The sequence below is a fragment of the Strongylocentrotus purpuratus genome, unplaced genomic scaffold (assembly GCF_000002235.5).
Source record: "Strongylocentrotus purpuratus isolate Spur 01 unplaced genomic scaffold, Spur_5.0 spur5_scaffold_14, whole genome shotgun sequence".
NCBI classification, from domain to species: domain Eukaryota; kingdom Metazoa; phylum Echinodermata; class Echinoidea; order Camarodonta; family Strongylocentrotidae; genus Strongylocentrotus; species Strongylocentrotus purpuratus.
Window position 1 is genome coordinate 27821710 of NW_022145599.1, and position 8457 is coordinate 27830166.

An 8457-nucleotide genomic window follows, 5' to 3' on the forward strand; every position below is an offset into this window, starting at 1 on the left:
TATTTACAGAAAGACAATCAATTTTCCGTAAATATGCTGACGTCATAATATGCAAATTGAAATTTTGAGTTTGGAGGCCATTATGATGACGTCATGAGTTAATTGAGGGTCAAATGAGACATTAAATCATATCTCCAATTCATACTCTATTTAAATATTTAAAAAAATTGGGGTCACCTTGCATCCTAAAGAGCTACAATGGATTTTGTATAGGCATGTTTTTGCCCATATATGCTATGTATTACAAGAGCTCGCGCGCACGGAAATTTATGTTAAACGGTCGATCATTCCGTTATTAATAGTCATAAAGAGAAAAACATGGTATCAATTTGTTTGTTAAAATACGTGGAATATTATGAAAGAAAAAAAAATGGCGATTGTATGTTGTGTAAAAGTCTTACGCACGAAAACCCGCGCGCATGCGCGTGTGCGCGATTTTTTATAAAATGCTTAGAATGGCCTAAAACGTATGTGAAATGATTTTGAGACGATTTTGAGCATTTTAAAATTTTGCGCGCGCATTGACGCGCGGACGTACGCGCATGCGCAAGTTATTTGACCTGAAATTGACCGGACGGGTTTTGACCTTAATCATGATAAATATGAATCAAAAATGGCTTTTGGTTTTGAAGATATGATCATGAGTTGTTTTTCAGAAAAATTTACAAAATTGCGCCTACATGACGTCATCAGTGAAGGTCATAGTTGAAAACGTTATTGTGCTTTGTACATATGCCTATACATATGTGTGCCAAATTTGAAGGCATTTGATGCAGCCTTTTTTAAGTTATCGTGCGTACAAACAAGTGGTTAGAAATAAGCAAAATAAATAAATAAACTAGATTTGTAATACTTGTTTGGAACAAGTATAGGTGGGCTGATCCAACAAAAAAATTGAGACAAAATAAATGGCACATTTGGATAGCTAATTGTCCCAGCTACAACATACTCCAAGTTTAGCGTAAACGAAGCTAAAACGACGTAGATATTATGACGGGAATGTAGAATCGAGTTTTGAGAAAAAGTCATGTCCCATAGAGAATATACGCAAAATGTGAAAAATCGACATGCCTCTTTTAATCGCAAAAATACGCCAAGATACCTTTGTCAAAATGAAGATTAATATTAACTGCATTTGGAAAAAATTGTCTCAGCTAGAACATATTAACATTTGGAAGAAAATCGATCAATATTTACAGAGATACAATCAATTTTCCATAAATACGGTGACGTCATAATATGCAAATTGGAATTTTCAGTTCGGAGGCCATTATGATGAGGTCATGAGTTAATTGAGGGTCAAATGAGACATGCAAAAATATCTCCGAATCATACTTTATCGAAATATAAAAAAAACTGGGGTCACCTTGCATCCTAAAGAGCTACAATGGATTTTGTATAGGCATGTTTTTGCCCATATATGCTACGTATTACAAGAGCTCGCGCGCACGGAAATCTTAGTTAAACGGTCGATCATTCCGTTATTAATAGTCATAAAGAGACAAACATGGTATCAATTTGTTTGTAAAAATATGTGGAATATTATGTAAGAAAAAAAAATGGCGATTCTATGTTCTGCAAAAGTGTTACGCGCGAAAACGCGCACGCATGTGCGTGTGCGCGGTTTTTTATAAAATGCTTAGAAAGGCCTAAAACGTAGCAAAATGATTTTGAGACCATTTTTTAGCATTTCAAAATTTCGCGCGCGCACTGACGCGCGCGTTTTTTGACCTGAAATTGACCGGACGGATATTGATCTTGATCATGATAAATATGAATGAGAAATAGCTTTTATAATGAAGATATGATCATGAGTTGATTTTCGTAAAATTTTACAAAATGGCGCCTTGATGACGTCATCAGTGAAGGTCAATGTTGAAAACGTTATTGTGCTTCGTACATATGCCTATACATATGTGTCCCAAATTTCAAGGCATTTGATAGAGCCATTTTTAAGTAATCGTGCTTACAAAAAAGTGGTTCGAAATAGGAAAAATAAACTAGATTTATAATACTAGAATCAAGTTTTGAGAAAAAGTCATGTCCCATAGAGAATACATGCAAAATCTGAAAAATTGATATGCCTCCTTTAATCGCAAAAATACGTCAAGATGCCTTTGTCAAAATGAAAAATCGTGACTACCTCATTTGTAGAAAATTGTCTCAGCTAAAACATATCAAAATTTGGAAAACAATCCATCAATATTTACAGAGATACAATCAATTTTCCAATTATATGCTGACGTCATAATATGCAAATTAAAATTATGAGTTCGAAAGCCATTATGATGACGTCATAAGAAAATTGAGGGTCAAATGAGACATGAAATCAAATCTCCAATTTATATACTATCAAAATATGAAGAAGAAAAATTGGGTTACCTTGCATCCTAAAGAGCTACAATGGATTTTGTATAGGCATGTTTTTGCCCATATATGCTCTGTATTACAAGAGCTCGCGCGCACGGAAATTTATGTTAAACGGTCGATCATTCCGTTATTAATAGTCATAAAGAGACAAACATGGTATCAATTTGTTTGTAAAAATATCTGAAATATCATGAAAGAAAAAAAAAGGGCGATTCTATGTTGTGTTATAGTTTTACGCGCGAAAACGCGCACGCATGCGCGTGTGCGCGATTTTGTATCAAATGCTTAGAATGGCGTAAAACGTATGTAAAATGATTTTGAGTCGTTTTTGAGCATTTAATTTTTTTGCGCGCGCATTGACGCGCGGACGGATAAGGACCTTGATCGTGATAAATATGAATGAGAAATAGCTTTTGGTTATGAAGATATGATCATGAGTCGCTTCTCCGAAAATTTTACAAAATGGCGTCATCAGTAAAGGTCAAAGTTGAAAACATTATTGTGCCTTGTACATATGCCTATACATTATGGCCCGAATTCACAAAGCAAGGTTTGAGCTCAGACCAAGGTTTACGTACGTCATATGACGCGTTTTAGACCTTGGTTCAGACCTTGGTCTGAAATGCATTTCACAAAGCCGGTTTGTCCTCAGACCAAGGTTTATGTACGTCATATGACGCGTTTCAGGTTTGAGTTCAGCCCTTGGTCTGAAATTACATTTCACAAAGCAAGGTTTGTCCTCAGACCAGGTTTATGTACGTCATCAGACCCGAAATTTACAGACTGCTCAGATAGGAGGTTTGTAATTTCTCAAACCTGGTTTGAGAGCTATCAACCAATCAGGATGCAGCACTGGGTGGAGATAATTTATGCTCGATTGATTTTATCCAAATAATTCACCGCCTAAACAATCTGCGATAGTATCTGGTCAGCCCGATTTTAGTGCAATTGAAATCTCTCAATCTCTCGATCCTTTCCTTAAAATCGTAAGTATAAAACCTGTACATGTAGTCGAATCCATACTCTTCACTTTACTGAGATTTCAATATGTGATATGCTTTATAACTTTCCATTTTCCATGAAATGTTCGGTGTTTACATATCCGACGGCCTCTCAATTCCAGAGTTCAGGGACTGAGTCCGAGGGAGCTCGAGTCCAACGCCCAAGGCGGCGGGGGAGCTCGCACCCTCTGACCCTGGGCTGGAGTTGGGCCTAGCCGGGCCTACAGTAGGTTATATCTGAGTATGTCAGTATGACTGTCATGTTTAATTTCGTCTTGTTGTCAGCAATGCCATGACACATGCCTATTAGAATAGGCCTAGACCTACACTAGTTATTACAAATTCATGATAATGATAATAATACCAGGCTCTAGCCTAGTATAGGCCTGGCAATGATGTCCATCATCACTTGACTTGTTTCACTGACACTGGTACCTAAATAAATAGAAATTAAAATGGCATCAGCAATGCCAATGTTCCCCAAAATAAATCACACTGACAGGCATGGACCAAAAGCTTCAGTCTCTCTATATCGCCGGTTGTTCACTGAGACTACGCCTGGCTCCACTAGACCTCCGATTATAGAATGTCAACAAATGTCAGTTTTAATTATTTTTATTAAAGAAATGACCCATATCACTCAGACGGTTATTTCTGTCTATGACTAGATCTAGATCTAGACTAGTCTAGTATGAGTCGTGACAAGCAAAGCTTAGTTTTATTAAATTTAGATCTGGTTCTGATTGTCTTAATTAACTAGCTTAGTCTCCAGAGCAAGGATCACCCACAAAGTCACAAGCACAAGTAATAACATTTCTTTAATTTAAAAACATTGTTTAAACATTTGTTTAATTTTATAATGAGCTGGTGTACCTGAAGGAGGAGCTGGAGCAATATATAGCAGCACAACCGGGCAGAGGCCTCTGAGTCTGAGATTGGGAAAACCCGCTGGATGATGAGCCTTTTGTTTTAGATTGAGGTAGGCTACTTTGAATTCAAATTCTGTATTGGGAAAGTTGCTGAAAACATGGCCAAACTACTTGATGAATATTGTTAACATAGCTATAGTACAAAAAAAGGGCTTCTGTTGTAAAATCCAACCCTAGACTAGTGTCGTTATTAAAATGCAGAAATATTTCAATTCATGTTGACCGCCTAAATTCACTGTTCGTTTGCCCCGCTTCGCTGGTCTGCCTACGACCGTGCAAGCCCCCAATGCAATACACATGTGCATTTACATAAATTTATTCAATTTCTAAGCATTTTCTGTCATATTCGATACATTGATAGATTAGTTATGATATTTATTCTTTTACATGGTACTGTAGGTGATGGGAGCATTAATGTTCATAATTTGTGTGTGGGGCATTTCCCAATACTGTTATTTGGCTTTAATACATGAGGAAATTATTCAGATTATGTGTTGGAAACAGGTTTGTGATTTCTTGTTTTGTGTAAAACTACTTAACTACTTAAACTTATTTTTCAAAAGGTGAAGCCGTGAAGGAGATTAGAAAAGGCATAGACAATTTTGTCTTTTACGTTAAATTGATTCACACCACATCTAGAAATCAGGATTTTTTTTTTGTAAAGTGACAGTGACAGTTGGGGATGTAAAATTATAATAGCATAAACCAGCAAAAAAATGATTTATTTGAATGCTTGTTTTTTTAATTTTTTTAAAAAGGTAATTCGATCTAAAGGATGCACCGTGAGGAGGTGGCATGCCGTGTCATATTCATCTGTTTGCCGAATGGAGAGTAGTGAGGGATGTTTCCGAAGCTGTTGTCAGAAGAAAGGGACAAGTCATGAAGTTTCCTACAAGTTACAAGGCAATAGTGACTACTATTCAGAAGCAGTTTTTCCAGTACTGCAGATTTCCAGGAGTTGCTGTTGATGGGACACATGTTTACATCAGGAGCCCTGGTGGGGCAAGAGCCAGGTACTACTTCAATAGGAAGAACAGGTACTCCATCGATGTTCAGGTGAGAATAAATGAATACATCATGACTGGATCCAGCACGGCTTTCCCTTTAGACCTTTTTTTTTGTACCTTGCAAAATTTTCACATTAGATATATACACTCTCCAGTCTTGTGTGTTGTACATCCATGCTAATTCATTGGTGACCAATGCAAGATTTCTAGTGGCCAAATGGATATTAAAGTAATATTCGCGTACAGGTACTCATTTCACTGCCTTTGTACACAGTTAAGAATATCCAATGAATAGTTAAACTTAAAAATCCTAACACTCGTTAATATCTTTTTAACGAAAGGGAAATTTGAAAAATCAAAACTTGTTCCATCCTTCTATTGGCAATACGGATATGACCTCTAGATTTCTGATATTTTGTTGATGGCCATGGCAATTGGGCCACTGTTTTTGCCATTGATCAATGAAAGAAAAAACAACAAAGAGAAGCATGTAAATTGATCAATGGCAATTACCACTATATATTTTAAACTATAGAAAAACAAACAGGTTCATTTCCAATAAAAAGATGCGAGAGTGGGTACCCCCTCCCCCCCCCCCCCCCCCCCCCCCCTTCCCCACACACAAACAAAGCATTTGTTGTTTTAGGCTCGAAATGTTTTGTTAAAAGTGAGATTATTTTTGTTTACATTGTTACAAGATAAACAATGAAAACATGAGTTAAAAATGAAGAAATACTTCATCAGTCAATAAATATAGGGTAATTAGAATTTTCTTCCAATTTTTGTTGTATGAATAGATATTGAAAAGCAATTATCACATATTCAACTGCATTTGCATTAATTACCATAAATAACAAGTGAAATTTATACATTTCACGGCCTATCTGAAGTGTGAAATGAGTGAGTTTTCATAACTAATGAATGCCAACATGTTATTTCATATTGACAGGTTGTCTGTGATTATGCTGGGAAAATAACTAGTATCGTTGCAAGGTGGCCTGGACTGGTAGCAGCCACGATGCCAGGATCTTTTCTGAGTGTGCACTGAATTGACAGCTTGATGCTAGGGCATATGAATAACAGTTGATTCTTGGAGATAGACTATAGGGTAGGTACTGTAGATTATTTCTTTATATGAAAACATTTGTTTATTCTTTTTCTTAATCAATCTTGTTTCCTTTTTTGTATTTGGCCAACATGTGACATGTTAGGAATGTTCATTTGGTAATATAGTAACAACTCGCATTAAGTAATTAATTCAAACGAGCTCATGTGCTTTTAAATTTCAGTTCACAAATCACAATTAATGTTTTTGATATCTGGATGCAACTTGATTAGTTTGTTGTCAAGTGGAACCTCATAGTTTTTGTATTAGTGACACAGGATTGAATAATTCCTGATTATGTGTACAATACATTGTATCCTTTCTATAGTATTACCCCCCCCCCCACCCCCCTCCAAGAAAAAAAATGAACAAGTCGAAATTAAAAATATTGTTTATGATATTGTTTATTTTGTTCATTCAATTTTGCAGGTATCCATGCCTTCTCTGCCTCATCAGAAGCCATTTCTTCATTCAGAGGGTCGACCACAGATGTGCTTTAAAGGCCATCTGTACTAGTTCAGCCAAAGAGGATTAGACAACCCAGCAAGGTCACTGACGGGAGGCTATCTCATCAATTCAGTTCTCAATTAACATAAGAAAAAGAGGATCATGGGGGATTAACAGGCACAGATTGGGGAAGTTTTCTATATAGAGGGAGCAAGTAGCTAGAAGTAGTACAGTGGGGCTTTAACACTTCACACACAAAAAAGGGAGATGTGTGATTGAGCGCATATTTATTAAATGCAAGGATGAGGACGTTCCATGCCTCATCAATACTAAGAGTATTTCAAAATACGGCCACTCCCTGGTGTTCCCACAATACTTCGTAGTTATGCAGCATTACATCAAGAACCTGGGTGTTGAATATGTTTGATGTTATGTTTAGTTGATAAGTATTTGTTGTCACTCTGACGGTATTTGTAATTAAGTGTTCTCTATAGATTAAATGCACCCGATTTAACTATAATTAGCATTGTACTGCTGAGTTGAGGGGTGGGTCAATATAAATTATTTGGTTGGCAGCTAGGGGAGAGTATTCGAACAAATATTATTTACTGTACTAAGCGAAGTCAGAATTAAAGAACTTTTATGTGCAAATTTGAATTTTCGTCACCCATTTTGTTGTATTTCTGATTTTCTTTCTGCTAATAGCGCTACAGTGAGACTTTTAATTGGCCTTCCAGAGCCTCTCTTAACCTCTAGTGGGCTATATTTCATATAAGCATGCTACAAAATTTACAAATGTGAACTGCATTGTTTGAACAAACGGTAGATTACTATTGTGTTGTATGCTCAATTATTTATGTAAAACATGAAAATACAAATACAATATTCTTGCTTTCATATATTTACAAAGATAACTGAAATAGATATGTGTCAGATTATCTCTCTCTCTCTTTCTCCCTTTTTTTTGGGGGGGGGGGGGGTGCAGATGTGTGTGTTTGCAGTTTGCATGGTTTTGCATTATGTGTTTCATTGCAAAAAAGAAGAAGAAGAGAGCGAGAGAGAGAAAGTTGAATAGAGAGAGAGAGGGGACAAAGAAAAAAATTAATAGAGAGAGAAAGGGAGGGAGAGAGAGAGAGAGAGAGAGGGGAGAAAGAAAAAGAATTAATAGAGAGAGAAAAGGAGAGAGAGAGAACAAAAATGGGTATAGAAAGAGAGGAGGGACGGGGACAGAGAAAGAGACAGGGAGGGAGAGAGAGAAAGATGAATAGAGAAAGAGGGGAGAAAGAAAAAGAATTAATAGAGAAAGGGAGGGAGAGAGAACAAAAATGGGTAGAAAGAGAGAGGGACGGGGACAGAGAAAGAGACAGGGAGGGAGAGAGAAAGAAAAGATGGCCATAGAGGAATTTTTAAAAATTAATATTATATGGAAACAAATCATTTACCAGTTACAATTTTGATGTGAAAAAAATAGCCAGTTGGGGAAACAAACGGGGAACTAGTTAAAATAATAATTGATTGACCATTCTAACAAAATAACTATATAGATGTATAGTAATTAACAATTGCAATCAAATGAATTAATATATTAATCACAATAA

The 8457-nt window shown here is 36.3% G+C and overlaps 1 long non-coding RNA gene across 1 annotated transcript; it reads left to right on the top strand.

Moving 5' to 3' along the window:
• Positions 1-4213: 4213 nt before the first annotated feature.
• LOC115923598 lies at positions 4214-7002 on the top strand. Its single transcript, XR_004063988.1, has 4 exons — positions 4214-4350; positions 5059-5356; positions 6257-6415; positions 6842-7002. It is a non-coding gene; the product is annotated as an uncharacterized LOC115923598 (long non-coding RNA).
• Positions 7003-8457: the final 1455 nt, after the last annotated feature.